The 17913-nt window shown below is 35.6% G+C and overlaps 1 protein-coding gene across 4 annotated transcripts in view; it reads left to right on the top strand.

Moving 5' to 3' along the window:
• The window catches only part of LOC117330518 (beta-1,3-galactosyl-O-glycosyl-glycoprotein beta-1,6-N-acetylglucosaminyltransferase-like), a 52776-nt gene that overhangs the window by 24921 nt on the left and 9942 nt on the right, over positions 1–17913 (top strand). For 2 of the 4 annotated variants that reach the window (XM_033888896.1, XM_033888888.1), the window contains exon 2: positions 3695–3789. The gene's annotated coding sequence lies outside the window, so the exon portion shown is untranslated. Of the gene's footprint in view, positions 1–3694; positions 3790–13382; positions 13505–16951; positions 17184–17913 lie in introns of those variants that run through there. The other 2 variants (XM_033888905.1, XM_033888914.1) reach the window with 2 other exon arrangements.

Below are 17913 nucleotides of genomic sequence, written 5' to 3'. Positions count from 1 at the left end.
GTTACAAATATAACATTAAAAACACCTGTTATCAAGGAAGAAAAAGAACAATGAAATGGTAGACCTTGAAAAAAAACAATAACCTGACAAAAACAGCAAAAAAGAAAAGAAAAATCAATTGTTTAGGGGGAACCATTTCTGGTTAAAATTATCTATAGTATTGTTTTCTGAAGCCAAGATTCTCTCTACTTGCTTTATTTTTAGAAATTGTTTCTTACTACCATCAAAAGTTGGTAGGGTCTTTCTGAATCGACAGTTATAAATATAATATTTAATTATCAGTATTAGATACATGTAGTTTGTTATTGGCGATCCATTGTCACAAATAAATAGTATGTCTTTGATCCCCATCTGAGCAGTTATTCTAGAATTTTTTTAGGTTTATATTATTCAACCAATTTCTCAATTCAATCCATATTCTATCTACTTCCCTACAATAAAAAAATAAGTGTTCAATAGTTTCAGGGGAATCCCTACAAAAGGTACATAAACTATCATCAATTGCATTAATTTGATATAAAAAAAAGTATTTGTAGTTAAGATCCTATGAAGAATTTTAAAATGTAAATTTTGAAACTTTGTTTCCATAGTAACCTTAAAGCTTATGGTACAGATTTTATTCCAATCAAGTTCCTCATTTCGATTTATATTAATTTTTCTAATCCATTTCTCTTGCTTTTCTATAGGGTATTGTTTTAACTTTTCACAAGAGATTTATAGACATATTTTAGATCTTTCATTTCAATAACTTTTTTAAACAAATCTGTACTTCTTCCTGTAACATTTTCTCTTCTCACATAATTTAATTTTTCTTTTGGTATCTTTTTAACTACTGAAAAATATTGTAAAAAAAAATTGAGATTATCACATTTTATTTTACAATATTGAAAGGTAGAAATTCCAGGTTATCATCTAAAAAATCTTTAACTGTTTTAATTCCACTCATACAAAAGAAACTGTCTAAAAAGAGTAAGTGGTACATAATTTAAAATATCCTCCTCGAGGACAGATGATAGGTCGTCGTCTTTATACTCTGCCCATGCTAAAATAACATCTTTCCAAAAAGGATTAGTTAAGGTGTTTGCTATTTCTTTTAGTTTTAATTTACTCAAGCTCCACATCCTTTCCCCTCCAAATTTAATAAAGTTTGTCTTTGCTAAGGATTGCCAGTCACCGGCTTCATTATATAGTCTTTTAATCCATTTAATTTTAAATATTTCATAAAACTGTCAAAATGTATCATCTTTAACCACCCTCTTCATAATCAAGAATCATAGTATTTTGTTTAATTGTATCCGGTTTATATCCCCATATGAACCTGTAGAGTTGTTACACTGTAGGTGATGTCAATAGAGCGTTGGATGTGGGTTGTCTAACATCCAACACATTCCGAAGCGTCGTAGTTTAGTCCTTATGCAAAAGTTCATTTTCTTTTCTTGCCAGCTTTCATTTTCTTTTCTTGCCAGCTTTCATTTTCTTTTCTTGTCAGCTTTCATTTTCTTTTCAGGTAAGCTTTTAGTAACGTTTGGAAAAATCTGTCAATATGTTGATATCTTTATTTCATTGACCTTCCTTCAAGGTCACAGAGGTGAAGTTTGCTTAAATCTTTAAATGACTTCTTCTCATGAAGCAAGAGATTCGAAAACCTGATATTGGGCGTATAGCATGCTGAAATAAAAGGCTTTCAAGATTGTTCAAATAAATGACATTGGCCCTCAATCAAGGTCACAGAGGTGAAGCATGCTATAATCTTTTAATGACTTCTCATTAAGCAAGATATCAAAATAATAATGATAATTGGCCTTTAGCTTGCTATCAAGATCGTTCGAATAATTAACCAAGATCTTCATTCAAAGTCATAGGGGTCAAATATGCTAACATCTTCAAAAGACTTCTTCTCATTAAGCAAGAGGTCCAGAAACTTGATATTGGGTATATCGCATGCGAGGATAAATGACTAACAAGAACATTCAAATTAATGACCTTGACCTTCATTCAAGGTCACATTGGTCAAATATACTGAAACATTTAAATTACTTCTCACTAAGCAAGAGGTCCTGATACCTTATATTTGGCCTTTAGCTTGATAGGTTGAACGACATTGACCCCAAATCCAAGGTCACGGGAATCAGATGTGTCAAATATATCAAAACTTAGGCGGCCGTTAAGGCCCTCGGGGCTTTTATTCAAATTAAAAAGCTCAGGGTTTGCACTGAAATGTTACATTTTTTTCCTTCTGGATGAAGATAAAGGTTCCATCTATAGCTAAGATAGCTGAGGGGTTGCTTATGGACTGGTATGCACACTGATAACCTTTTTTTCTGGATATTTGCTGAAATCTATAAAAAATAAATGGTACAAAACCAGCAGACAATGCCTCTCGTGCTATATGTAGATCAAAGTTTTTAGGACTTTGTAACATTTGCAATGTTTACGTTTCTTTGGTGGTTGATATGTTTGGCCTTGACCCTAATGCTGTGATGGATACTTTCAATGCTGTTGAGATCAGACATGAAAACATATCAGGTGCCATGGACAATAACACTTGCTGCATCTTGTTGTATAACCTCTACTAGGTCCAGGTGTAGTTTTACGAGGAAATCTATGTACTTCCTATTTGAAAAAAAAGGTCGCCGATCCCCAGGCTTTGTCCTTTTATTGCACAAAATGTCAGACTTACCATGTACTGTTCAGTGAGGTAGTTATTCTTTTAAATCATTGTTTTGTCCGTTAATCATTCATGCGTACGAACAAACTTATTTTTGTTTTCTATAAATCCTAACCAGATGTAGACGCAGTTGGATAGACACCCTTTAAAGACGGATTATGTATGCAGTGTGAGACGTGGGGAGTATGCAGTAATTTTGGTGTTAAGCAGAGCGAGAAAAAATTGTTATTGTGTTTTAGGTTGGCTTTGTTAGGGGTAGAGTGGAAATCTGTTAGATCGGAACGACTCACTCAGAAGGAAATTAAACATACTGATATAGTCTTGAACATAAAAGGAGTGGGTTTCGTGGTAATTGGGAGTTATATGGTACACTTCTTCCCGGATTGCCACTTACATATCCCTCATCGTGTCAAACAAGTGGAAAGTAATGAGCAATATGTTCACAACCAACAGCAAATTTGTCAACTTCGTGATTGCCAGATCAGTTGAGTGAACAATTACGACAAAGTACAGGGCTAGAACATTTGTTGGATCCATTGTCATTTCCAAATTGATCTTAATGTCCCCTCGTCCATGTGTTTTAACGATTCAGAATCCCTAAAAATGGGTAGTTTTTGTCAAGTCACTGTGCTACGGACCGTGTCAGTGTTTGAATTTCGGGGGACTTGCTTGTGCTGCACGGTTTGTTGCCTGCCGCCTGTTGTTAGTTTACGTTTAACCGAATGTAGCCCTCTGTGTCAACACTGTTTGTCCTATAATAATTTTATCAGTAGTTTTAGAAGACGAATCCTGGTTATATATTGCTATTCTTATCGGATGCCGGAAGCATCGTTGTATCGTTCCCTGTTACTAATGCTTCGACACGAAGCTGTTCTTAGTCTGAAAATAGCGCAGACTTGTCAAGAATTTGCAGCAGGCAGTTAAAATAAAACAAATCTCAAACTGCTAACAAGTGAATCATAAAATCATTTAAAGTAAATTGTTCTGTTCTGTCATTGAATTCAATATCATCTATATTGTTTTCAGAATAGCATCGATGACGTGGACATGATGGGTAAAATATGACGTCACAACACACCGAGTGAGAGGAAGTAAAAATGTGATGATAACTTTCAGTTCAGGTATGTGATTGCCAGTCTTTTTATTTATTTTTCATGTTGCCTTCTGAGAAATCACTTATCGAATTAAGTAGCGTTAGTGATATAAAAATCTGTATATCATTCAAACACTGCAGAAACTTAAAATTGAACAAGTTTCCAATTCATATATTCCATCTCATCGGTATTTTTATTAGGTCATATGAGACGAAGCTTAAGTGATCTATTCTTGTCGGATTTTTTCTTCCGACGTCCGTCGAGCGTTTTTGAACAATTTACTAGAAATGTTGGTCTTTTTTTTTTTTTTTTTATTTAACCCCGACTAATTCCTCTAAAATTTTGCAGAAACCTTCCATGCCACTGAATTATAAACCCTCCCCACCCCCACCCCCTAGATTTACCAAAATTATGAACTTAATATTTCATTATAGTAAATTACAGATTGCTTAACAATGAATACATTGTATTAATAAATATTTCCGTTTCTTGGTATTTACAATAAGCCATAGATACTTTCAGCGAAAAGCATCTAGAAAATAAGCCCTTCCAAGTACTATAAAGCAATAAGAGTACTTTAAAAATACCAGGTCATAGGGCTGGATAGTACTATACAATACCAGGTCATAAGGCTGGATAGTACTATACAATACCAGGTCAAAGGGCTGGTTAGTACTATAAAAATACCACGTTATAGGGCTGGTTAGTGTTATAAAAATACCAAGTCATAGGGCTGGTTAGTACTATAAAATACCAGGTCATAGGGCTGGTTAGTACTATACAATACCAGGTCATAGGGCTGGATAGTACTATAAAATACCAGGTCATAGGGCTGGATAGTACTATAAAATACCAGGTCATAGGGCTGGATAGTACTATAAAATACCAGGTCATAGGGCTGATTAGTACTATAAAAATACCAGGTCATAGGGCTGGATAGTACTATAAAATACCACGTCATAGAACTGGTTAGTACTATACAATACCAGGTCATAGGGCTGGTTAGTACTATAAAAATACCACGTCATAGGGCTGGTTAGTACTATAAAAATACCACGTCATAGGGCTGGTTAGTACTATAAAATACCAGGTCATAGGGCTGGATAGTACTATAAAAATACCAAGTCATAGGGCTGGTTAGTACTATACAATACCAGGTCATAGGACTGGTTAGTACTATAAAAATACCAAGTCATAGGGCTGGTTAGTACTATAAAAATACCAAGTCATAGGGCTGGTTAGTACTATACAATACCAGGTTATAGGGCTGGTTAGTACTATACAATACCAGGTTATAGGGCTGGTTAGTACTATAAAATACCAAGTCATAGGGCTGGTTAGTACTATAAAATACCAAGTCATAGGGCTGGTTAGTACTATAAAATACCAAGTCATAGGGCTGGTTAGTATTATAAAATACCAAGTCATAGGGCTGGTTAGTACTATACAATACCAGGTCATAGGACTGGTTAGTACTATAAAATACCAGGTCATAGGGCTGGATAGTACTATAAAATACCAGGTCATAGGACTGGTTAGTACTATAAAATACCACGTTATAGGACTGGTTAGTACTATAAAAATACCACGTCATAGGGCTGGTTAGTACTATACAATACCAGGTCATAGGGCTGGATAGTACTATAAAATACCAGGTCATAGGACTGGTTAGTACTATAAAAATACCAAGTCATAGGGCTGGTTAGTACTATAAAAATACCAGGTTATAGGACTGGTTAGTACTATAAAATACCAGGTTATAGGGCTGGTTAGTACTATAAACATACCAGGTCATAGGGCTGGTTAGTACTATAAAAAATACCAGGTCATAGTGCTGGTTAGTACTATAAAAATACCAGGTTATAGGACTGGTTAGTACTATTAAATACCAGGTCATAGGACTGGTTAGTACTATAAAATACCACGTTATAGGACTGGTTAGTACTATAAAATACCACGTTATAGGACTGGTTAGTACTATAAAATACCAGGTCATAGGGCTGGTTAGTACTATAAAATACCAGGTCATAGGGCTGGTTAGTACTATAAAATACCAGGTCATAGGACTGGTTAGTACTATAAAATACCACGTCATAGGGCTGGATAGTACTATAAAATACCAAGTTATAGGACTGGTTAGTACTATAAAATACCAGGTCATAGGGCTGGATAGTACTATAAAATACCAGTTCATAGGACTGGTTAGTACTATAAAATACCAGGTCATAGGACTGGTTAGTACTATAAAATACCACGTCATAGGGCTGGTTAGTACTATAAAATACCACGTCATAGGGCTGGTTAGTACTATAAAATACCAGGTTATAGGACTGGTTAGTACTATACAATACCAGGTTATAGGGCTGGTAAGTACTATAAAATACCACGTCATAGGGCTGGTTAGTACTATAAAATACCAGGTTATAGGACTGGTTAGTACTATAAAATACCAGGTTATAGGGCTGGTTAGTACTATAAACATACCAGGTCATAGGGCTGGTTAGTACTATAAAAATACCAGGTCATAGGGCTGGTTAGTACTATAAAAATACCAGGTTATAGGACTGGTTAGTACTATTAAATACCAGGTCATAGGACTGGTTAGTACTATAAAATACCACGTTATAGGACTGGTTAGTACTATAAAATACCACGTTATAGAACTGGTTAGTACTATAAAATACCAGGTCATAGGGCTGGTTAGTACTATAAAATACCAGGTCATAGGGCTGGTTAGTACTATAAAATACCACGTTATAGGACTGGTTAGTACTATAAAATACCACGTCATAGGGCTGGATAGTACTATAAAATACCAAGTTATAGGACTGGTTAGTACTATAAAATACCAGGTCATAGGGTTGGATAGTACTATAAAATACCAGTTCATAGGACTGGTTAGTACTATAAAATACCAGGTCATAGGACTGGTTAGTACTATAAAATACCACGTCATAGGGCTGGTTAGTACTATAAAATACCACGTCATAGGGCTGGTTAGTACTATAAAATACCAGGTTATAGGACTGGTTAGTACTATACAATACCAGGTTATAGGGCTGGTAAGTACTATAAAATACCACGTCATAGGGCTGGTTAGTACTATAAAATACCAGGTTATAGGACTGGTTAGTACTATAAAATACAGAACAGTTTTTCAAAGTGTATGAGATATCGTGGCCACCTTCGCGGTGCTTCTACAGGGAGTTATATTCAAACCTTTCTTATATACTGCCACTACATTTTAATAATGGTTTGATAAATTTACCGGTCTTAAAATTTCTTATAATTTTCAACAAAGTAAGCAAACATCATGTGCCGAAAAGTTACAAAATATCTTGGTACACAACCACCGAAAGTGGATTTATCACTTTCTTAGAAATCTGAAAAAGCTAAAAAAAAAAATCACTCAAAATTTTGATATTTTTTGTCTTTGAATTTGTGTTACATATTTATTGCATAGTTTTTATCTCTGTATTTGGGGTAGTTATTTGCAGTAAATCAAGCTCTTTCGGAAATAAGTTCATTTTACCATTTTAAATGCCCTTTTTGACTTCAAAGTAATGATATCCAATTGTTACCTGATGTAACTAAAAAGAGACCATTTGCACACGCTTGCTGGCAACTTTATTTTGGCCATAGCACAGGACCATTGGACCTTTTGAATTTTTCAAACATATTCCAAGTGTTCACTCCCAAGGGTGCTACAAATAACACGGGAAAATCCAGTTTATTTATTTAATTACATTGAACATACCTGATTTTTGTAACTATTGTAGTCGACAAGCAACACTTACCGCATATTTCCCACCTCTCACAATAGCACAGGCGTCTGGTTCTGGTCAGTCCCACCTCTTACAACAGCACAGGCGTCTGCTTCTGGTCAGTGTTTATAGAAAAAAATATTAGCTTAGCCCCAACTCCTACTTTATCAACAAGCTTAGGTGTAACACTTGAAGATCAGACATACTTCGGCTGTGGAATGGAAGTAGGATATTGTTTGGTCGACATTTAGTATTGCTTACAGACTTGTCCACCAATAAGATTGTCACTTGCATACCGCTCTGAAATGTACAGACTACTTGCGTTCTACAGTCGATGTATCGTCGGTTATCACGACCGCTTTGATCCATTTTCATCTTTAAATCATTGTCACACGACAAAAAAAACCCATTCATTGATATTTAAGTATTCTAAACCACAGTACGTTACTTGAGTTTGTGTTTATTTGATATTTTAGTCGTGTTGAACTTAAATTCAAAATTAATCGAAGCTCAACCCCACTTCCGACATTTTGAGTGTAACACGGTGATGATATAGCAGGAGTAGGGGCTAATATATTTTGTTTTATAGATGCTAACCAGAAACAGATGTCTGTATTCTCGCGATGGAAAAATGTATGTAATAAATCTCTTTCTACCACACTCCACTGCACACATTTACATGACCATTAAAGGTGTGTGTGCTTTGAACTGTGGAAATCAATGATTATTAAGTGGAAAGGATAAAGTCCGTGGCTGACATTTTGATTTACAATTCAAAATAAAAATGGAAATTAAAATGATATTCAATAATTACCAGATAATATACTGAGGAACTCATACAGATGAAAGAATAACAGTAATGTAATGAGATATTTAAAGCTAAGAAAAATAACAACATAAAATTTGAAAAGATGATTTCTTGATTTCATTAAGATGGCGGCTTTCAGAACAGTTGGACTGTTATCGGTTCATCGCCATTGGTTTGAATGTTTTGTGTTCAAAATTTGTTTTTGGAAGGTTAAAAACCAAGAACATCGCTAAGCCTCCATAACTTTTCAGTCATCGTAATCCTTTGTGTAAAGTCTGATTCCCTTCATGCTCCACTAGCTCCTTCTCTATACATGTAAGTATATTCTGCACCCCTTCTCTATTGACCTATATAATCGTTATAGTCTACTGAGTGTTGAGTGTACAAGTGTATCCGTACCAGTGTGTACTTATGTGGTTTACAGACCCGAACGTCGAAACATTATAAAATATCGTTTTTAGTATAAATGATATGAAATTCTGTTATGATTATTATTCTAACATAATTCGTTTGCAACGCGTGTTTTGATTGGTTACGGACCATGTTCTAATCTGCGATAGAACCATGATCAATCGTGTATAGCCATGCCCCGTTTCTAGTCAAAACAATATTGCATCAAGTTAGCCTCCGCAACATTTTATGATTGATGACTCCTGGGATTGGAATGAAAGGGAAGAAATCGAAAAGGATGAATTTGTTGAATATGTTTAACACATATAGTACATATTGTTCTTACCGTCATTTATTGATTGAAACGTTCATTCCGTGCGTGTGTAGGCATCTAGCCAAGTACAATCCGAAATGAAATGGAACAAGTGAATACAATTTCATATAACGGTTTGGCCTATATAAACACATCAACACTGATTTTGTCAAAACGTACATATCGCTATGCATACTGCAGAGTAAATCCAAATATGTCGTTAAATCTTCGGTAACAGGGATTTCACAGCAATCCAAACACGCCGCTTCGTCAACATACAGATCGAAGTCTTCCCAACTGACCGATTTTGAAAGCTTCTTTCTGATTGGTCAGTCCGCTACAGTATGACAGGTCCCTAGCGGAGGTCACAGAGTAATTAGCAGCGTACTTGCAGTGATGTAAAACAATGTTTCTAAATAGATTTAACAGTAAACGTGTTAGAATGGGGATAGTTCGTTGTTTTTCGTGGCTATACTGGCGATTAGAACATGAAATTTGGTTTAAACTCTCGACCTATCGGTGTCGAGTTCAAACCAAATTTTATGTCCTAATCGCCAGTATAGCCACGAAAAACAACGAACTATCCATCGAGAGTTTGAACCAAATGTCATGTTCTAATCGCCAGTATAGCCACGAAAAGCAACGTGCTATCCCCTAATTTGAAAACAAATAGGCGTGTTTCTGCTGAGGGATCTTTGAAATATACATATACCCAAACGTCTACCTTGAAACTCGAAACTCGGTAAACTCGAAGACTCGGATAGATCTTGTAGTTGACAAGACCACTAAAATGAAACTATGTTGGATGGTGTACCACATTCACGACCTGTGATCAAGACTATGTAGGGGAAACAGAACAACAAGAACATAAGGCAGGGTCAAAGACGATCTACCCAGGTCCAGATAAACCGCTATATGGAGTTTTATTGTCAAGTACAAAAGGTCAACTGCCGAGAGCAAGTACCAGAACAGCACAGCCGCCTCGATCCCTCCCTAGTGATACATAATAGGTCATTCACAGTCTTTATATGAAAATAATTTGGGGCATCCTTGTTGACAGCTTTCCATTGGCATACGAAGCCACGTGATTACTTAGGTCAATGATCCAGACACAATAAAAATGTCAACTCGATCGAACAACAACACAACCATAACAAAATCTGTAACTATTACTTTGGTAGCGAATCCCTGAAAGAAAGCGCACTGTTTTTTTTAAATAAACAATTGATGTCCTTGGTTACATGGTGATATGAAGATTTATTACCCCTAATTTATCGTATCATCAGATGTACTCATGCAACCGGGATCATAAATGCATACTTTTAGCATTTCACCATGTAAAGAGACATCAAAACCAACACTTCTCACTTGATTTATAATTTGAATTGTTTTATACCTCATAAACTATGGCTTTACTGCTTTTCAAAGCTGAAATATGCGGCCACGAAAATATGAAAAAAAAACATTATTCTTTATTTGAAATTGTGTAAGCTCTGTGGTCTTCAATGCCACATTTTCTTTACTTTTTTTTAGTCACATGATCGCAGTATAACTCATTTCTATTGAGTACCTCTAAACTTAGTAATCACATGATCGCAGTATAACTCATTTCTATTGAATACCTCTAAACTTAGTATTCACATGATCGCAGTATAACTCATTTCTATTGAATACCTCTAAACTTAGTAGTCACATGATCGCAGTATAACTCATTTATATTGAATACCTACCTCTAAACTTAGTAGTCACATGATCGCAGTATAACTCATTCCTATTGAATACCTCTAAACTTAGTAGTCACATGATCGCAGTATAACTCATTCCTATTGAGTACCTCTAAACCTAGTAGTCACATGATCGCAGTATAACTCATTCCTATTGAATACCTCTAAACTTAGTAGTCACATGATCGCAGTATAACTCATTCCTATTGAATACCTTTAAACTTAGTAGTCACATGATCGCAGTGTAACTCATTTCTATTGAATACCTACCTCTAAACTTAGTAGTCACATGATCGCAGTATAACTCATTCCAATTGAATACCTCTAAACTTAGTAGTCACATGATCGCAGTATAACTCATTCCTATTGAGTACCTCTAAACTTAGTAGTCACATGATCGCAGTAAACTCATTTCTATTGAGTAGTTCTAAACTTAGTAGTCACATGATCGCAGTATAACTCATTTCTATTGAATACCTCTTAACTTAGTAGTCACATGATCACAGTATAACTCATTTCTATTGAATACCTCTTAACTTAGTAGTCACATGATCACAGTATAACTCATTTCTATTGAATACCTCTAAACTTAGTAGTCACATGATCGCAGTATAACTCATTTCTATTGAATACCTCTTAACTTAGTAGTCACATGATCACAGTATAACTCATTTCTATTGAATACCTCTTAACTTAGTAGTCACATGATCACAGTATAACTCATTTCTATTGAATACCTCTAAACTTAGTAGTCACATGATCGCAGTATAACTCATTTCTATTGAGTACCTCTAAACTTAGTAGTCACATGATCACAGTATAACTCATTCCTATTGAATATCTCCAAGCTTTGATGGCAGATGTTAACAGTTGAAGGTTGTTATCGAATTTTTTCAAGTACTCGAAGGATATTTTTCCTCACTTATAACATAAACCATCATATATTATTAATGATCATGTACGTACGTTATATATATTAGTTATCATGATACACCGACATACTCGTACATTCAGGTTCATTCAACAAATTAATTAGTCAATACTGCGAATAAACACGTGACATGTAACAATTAAAGAGCTCAAGTATCCATGTAACGTATAGAGATAGCATTTGTTTAACTGAACATCAAAAAAAAAGGGGGGGGGGGGGGCTGAAGAAAATGGTGTCTCGCTACCTCCATAAGGAGGGATATTTCTCACACTTTACAAGCTTCCCCTGATCCCTGATTGTGCCCATCCTGGATGTTATTAAAGAATTCAGAGGGAGAGGGTGAAGAATTGGAGCTGCCCTGCAGGTAGGGCGTACAAATTGTACCTGCTTCCCCATTGAATGATTGTACGAGGCGACTAAATGTGGGATCTGATCTTTTCACTTCTTCACAACTTTCCTCTTTCTGATGTCTCAGTTTTAATCTTTAGTTAAACGTTCTCACCTGTGGTTCTGTCTCCTGACCGAGACATACACGACCTTAGCTCTGGATACGACGTTATACAGTATTAGACCAAAACGAAGAAGGGGAAAGCATAAAAAAAGATTTCATAGGAAGAATGAAGGTCATTCATTTGTGGGCGCCGTACCCCTCTGGAATGTTGTTATCAATCAACGTGTTTATGAACATAATGAGTAGTCTGATGATACAGCTTGATGATTAACTTTCTATTTTGTTTTCGTTATGGGTGACAACACAGTTGAAGTCGATTAAAATTAATAGTTAGCGATACATTACCCGGGTTACACGTATCCCTAAATCTAAACAAATCAGAATTTAGTCTTTCCTTTCATTTACATTGAATTCAGTTAATCCTTTCACTAACACGTAGTTAAGTTAATCCTTACACTTACACTGATTTTAGTTAATCCTTACACCAACACTGGGTTTAGTTAATCATTACACTTTCCCTGAGTTTAGTTCATCTTTACATTTACACTGAATTTAGTTAATCCTTACATCTACACTAATTTTAGTTAATCATTACATTTACGCTGATTTGTTTCGTCATATCCACGTTTTCATATTGTAACTTTGAGTTTTTCTGTGTTGAAAATCATATCGTGTCACACTGCTGCCATGCTGTACCAATGCCATGGCAATAAACCCAACAACTGGGCCCAGCTGTTCAAAAAGTGATTAGCTTAATCACTTGATTAGTGAGATTTCATTTCTTCTTTACTAAACAAATTGTGTGTATTCCCTAAAAAGGACTTAGGAAGAAACTGACGAGTTTCATAAATTTTGTCAACTTAGTTTACCCCAAATGGTTTTATCATGATTTTTAAATTGTAAAACTCTGATAAGGTCTATCACCTCTTGAAATCAAGGGCCCTGATATTAGATGTTAATGTTTCATCTAATAAAGTTCTATATACTAAGAAGACAATATTTCATACTTTGATCTGCGAAGGGTTTAAAGAACAAACAAGTCCAGTGATCATGAGTAACGTTACGTTTTCCAACACTTACATGTAATAGTGTTTAGTATGATCGGTGTTATGGGCATTACAAAGTACATTCAGTCAATAACTACGGTGACTGGCCATTTAACAGTAATGTCTAAACCATATGACAAAGTTAACTATGGACTATATAGTGTTATCTGTACATAAGGGTACGCCATGAAGGTGGCTATCAGTCGAGTAGTGAGACGCACCTTGCCTGTCATGTTAGCGGCCCAGTTGGTAATACCAGTCGGATACTTTATCACATGAATGTGTTTTCCGCGTGTTGCATCGCCAACATTACAGGTGAGAGAGTTAGGATCTAAAATGACGCCTTTGTTGTCTTGCTGTTCAATTATGCAGAATCTTTTAGAGTTCGTATTTTAATACGATTTAGCTTTAAAACTATCCTTTGTGGTTTATTTTAGCTGAAATAATTAATGCATAGACATGGAACGAACATATATTGGAGATGATTTCACTTCCCGCCGACGTTTCATTTTAAATGCAAACTACCAGTCCTTTGGTGTGTGTTATCTAGAGTCTGTATTCCACTTTATCAAGGTGACACGCGAGGTTAATTTTCTCGAGTACAGAGATATGTATTATAAAAACTAATACACTTGACTACTTTACCAAGCACCTTTTAAGAACAGACACAAAAAACAAAACTAATTGACCATGTCGACCAGAGAAACAAATCAATGACATTACGAACTCTTCAACATCAACTGTTTCCCTTGATTCACGAACAACAGCATAACTATGAAAAGTCTGTGAATGTTACTTGTGTACTTAATCCCAGAAAGAAACCGCTAATGAAGCTCTGTTTTTGTTATTTAAAATATATATATATATATGGCCTTGGTTGCATGGTGATATGAAGATTTAATTACGCTGATTTGTCATATTTCCGAGGGCAAAGCTTCATATCACTATGTTACCAAGGCAATAAATGCATAATATTAGCCTTTCATAATGTCAAGAGAAGCCATGGGGATTAACACCAACAATCCATGTTTTTGTTTATTATAGCATAAAAAGCCAACACTTCTCTCTTGATTTGCAACTGGAATTATTTAAACCTCATAAACTGTACCTATACTACTGTTACAGTATTTGAATCAGAAATTTGAAGTCACGAAAATTTTATCGTCATTACTATATACTGTAACGTTTTATCGTCATCACTATATACTGTAACGTTTTATCGTCATTACTATATACTGTAACGTTTTATCGTCATCACTATATACTGTACCGTTTTATCGTCATCACTATATACTGTACTGTTTTATCGTCATCACTATATACTGTACTGTAGTATCGTCATCACTATACACTGTAACGTTTTATCGTCATCACTATATACTGTACTGTTTTATCGTCATCACTATATACTGTAACGTTGTATCGTCATCACTATATACTGTAACGTTTTATCGTCATCACTATATACTGTAACGTTTTATCGTCATCACTATATACTGTAACGTTTTATCGTCATTACTATATACTGTAACGTTTTATCGTCATCACTATTTACCGTACCGTTTTATCGTCATCACTATATACTGTAACGTGTTATCGTTATAACTATATAGTGTACCGTTTTATCGTCATTACGATATACTGTAACGTTCTATCGTCATAGGGGCCGCGGTGGCCGAGTGGTTAAGGTGACCCGACACTTTATCACTAGCCCTCCACCTCTGGGTTGAGAGTTCGAAACCTAAGTGGGGCAGTTGCCAGGTACTGACCGTTGGCCGGTGGTTTTTCTCCGGGTACTCCGGCTTTCCTCAACCTCCAAAACCTGGTACGTCCTTAAATGACCCTGGCTGTTAATAGGACGTTAAACAAAAACAAACAAACAAATTTATCGTCATAACTATATACTGTAACGTTTTATCTTCTTCTTCTTCTTTTTCTTCTTCTTCTTCTTCTTCTTCTTCTTCTTCTTTTTCTTCTTCAGTGTTTTCTTTATCCAATGGATTGGTTGTTAAAGATTGGTTAGTGAAATGAATCCTCAATATAGAATTGATTGAATATTGTAAATCTATGTGGTGATAGGAAGTTAATCATGCAGAATATTTTCTTTCGGTTTCAGTGATGTGATTTCGAAGCATACAGAACGAAACTAGACACCAAATTAACCTTTTCTTGTGATAAATTTAAATGGAAAAATACACCAAACATGTCGGTACGCAAGTTAAAAGGACGCAAGAGGGAAATAACATCAACTTCAATTTTTTTTTAATTTCATGCAACCTCAATACATATATTCACTATTGCTCGCACTAATACGTACCTTGAATATCGTAAGTATATTTTCATTTTTCAATTGTATCCACGGGATTACTTCTTGTCGCCATTCGAAGACATCTTGCTGACGTTATAAACCTGTTCCGTCGGTATCTATGTAGCTGAACTAATTGAATGTCGTAAACACAATGTAACACAGTAATCAGGAAAGGTTAGTGTATGTTTTCACGTATACAAAATTACTGGGACGGACGACGGTGGTGAACAGTTTCATTATTGTGTCGTTAACTTAGACAGTCTAATTGGAAAGTTGACGTCTCAGGGAATTTTGTTAAATTAAACACAAACATCCCGATCAGATCGAGCGGGGGATGTAAAGACCTCAGCTCTATCTTACTAGCAATGCTGATTAAACGCAAAACACGCAAAAATATCTCGAGCCAGCAGTTGTTGAACATTATAATAATTGGTTTGGTTTATTTTGTTTAACGTCCTAATAACAGCTAAGGTCATTTAAGGACGGCCTCCCGTGCGTGCGACATGTATGCGTGTGGTGAGTGCGTATGTGTGTTTTGGGAGGCTGCGGTATGTTTGTGTGAAGTCTCCTTGTGGTAGGCCGGTACTTTTGCCGATTTATAGTGCAACCTCGCTGGAGCATACTGCCGAAGACACCCAGCAGGACACCCCACCCGGTCACATTATACTGACAACGGGTGAACCAGTCGTCCCACTCCTAATATGCTGAGCGCTAAGCAGGAGTAGCAACTACCATTTTTAAAGACTCTGGTATGTCTCGGCTAGGGGACAGAACTCAAAGCCTTCCTCACTGGGGCGAACGCTCAACTAAAGGCCAAAAGTGAGGCATTGTCAAGGGAGACATTAGGAAAAAGAAAGTTCGTAAGAAAGAAGAGAAAAGATAAGATCCCAAATTCAGTCGCCTCTTACGATCATGCAATGGGGGCAGCAGGTACAATTCTTACGCCCTACCTGCAGGGCAGACATTATAATAAAAAAAGTATGAAGGAAAACAATGTATACTGTAAAGAGTTTTCATTAAATTGTTGCTATTTTTTGTAAATGTCTGTACTTTCTCGGCCATTTTTTTCCTATTATTTTTACATTTTCAATGTGTCTATTGTTGCGATTTTATTTAACCAAAAATATCAGGGGAGGCGATGAAGGGGAGAGGGGGCGGATGAAAATAACTTCCAATGTCAGGATGTCTTGTATTTCACGGATCTTAGTAACATTATTTCTTAATCATTATTTAAAATATTAGTATTCTAGAGGGAAATAATCTACATAGACATTTACAGGGGTCATCTCAAAAATATTTTATTGACAGGGTATTGTAATACACAAACACTTGGGCCGAAGTACAGGTAAATAACACAGGTAAAATACAATGGAGACGCATATCGACACTTAACATTTAGATCACTGGAAAAGTTCTGTCGCAAGTGTCGCACACATGTCAACTATGGTAGATAGATACCACCTTGATGGTGTTCGATAGGGTGTAGTATTGCATTGAATTTGTAAATAAACAAATCGCTTCTAAATCTCCCTGAACTGCTACATTACCATATCGTTATCGGATCCTAGTGTGGGTTCTCAGCATGCTAGGCTGTGTAAGGGAGAAACACACAACGCAGGACACGTGCAATGTGCTGTTTGTTGCATTTATATGGATAGTATGAAAACATGGCTTAATTTTATCTGGGTAAGTTGACTTCATTTTGCATCATATAACAGAAGGCATTTAATATATGGAAGATTTATTTTGTATTCAGTAATGCACATTAAAGTTTGCGTGTGATATAAATGATATTTGTTCAGGGTTACTGGCGGCGCTTCCTATACTCCCACCAGACAAGCTATCTAACAATATGTCAAGCTGATTATAAGAACTGGTTACAATTTGTAATGTCACTCAAAAGATTATTGTAACACTAAAACCAATAACACGTTTGGAATGGAGCTGGTTAAACAGCTCTTTTTTATTCATTTAATGGTATTGTGTTCATCAGAATGGCAAGCCAAGTTAATCCAGCTATGTGCTTATATACATTTTTTATTATCTTTATTTAATATCATATATAATATAATATTTATCACATTTAAAAGTTGTATATACAATATCTCATAACTTTGAAAAGATATGTTATAGAAGATATCTTATATAATTTGGTTTGGCAATGGATCATACCTGCTACATTGATGTATTTATATCTTGGCCATACATCAGTTTATCAACTTCACGTCTAAAAAAGTGTTCATGATTTGTTTTGAAACCAATGGTTAAATTTACGCGGACATTGGTCCCACATTAGTTACCGCAAACTTTATATACACTGATTTAATAGATAAAAATAAACACACAAATGTGTACACACACACATTTGTCACCAAGCTCCTTCGTAATATCGATCCAATCAGACTATGAAATTGCA

Source organism: Pecten maximus, chromosome 1, assembly GCF_902652985.1.
Source record: "Pecten maximus chromosome 1, xPecMax1.1, whole genome shotgun sequence".
NCBI classification, from domain to species: domain Eukaryota; kingdom Metazoa; phylum Mollusca; class Bivalvia; order Pectinida; family Pectinidae; genus Pecten; species Pecten maximus.
This window is presented reverse-complemented; position numbering and strand designations above follow the sequence as displayed.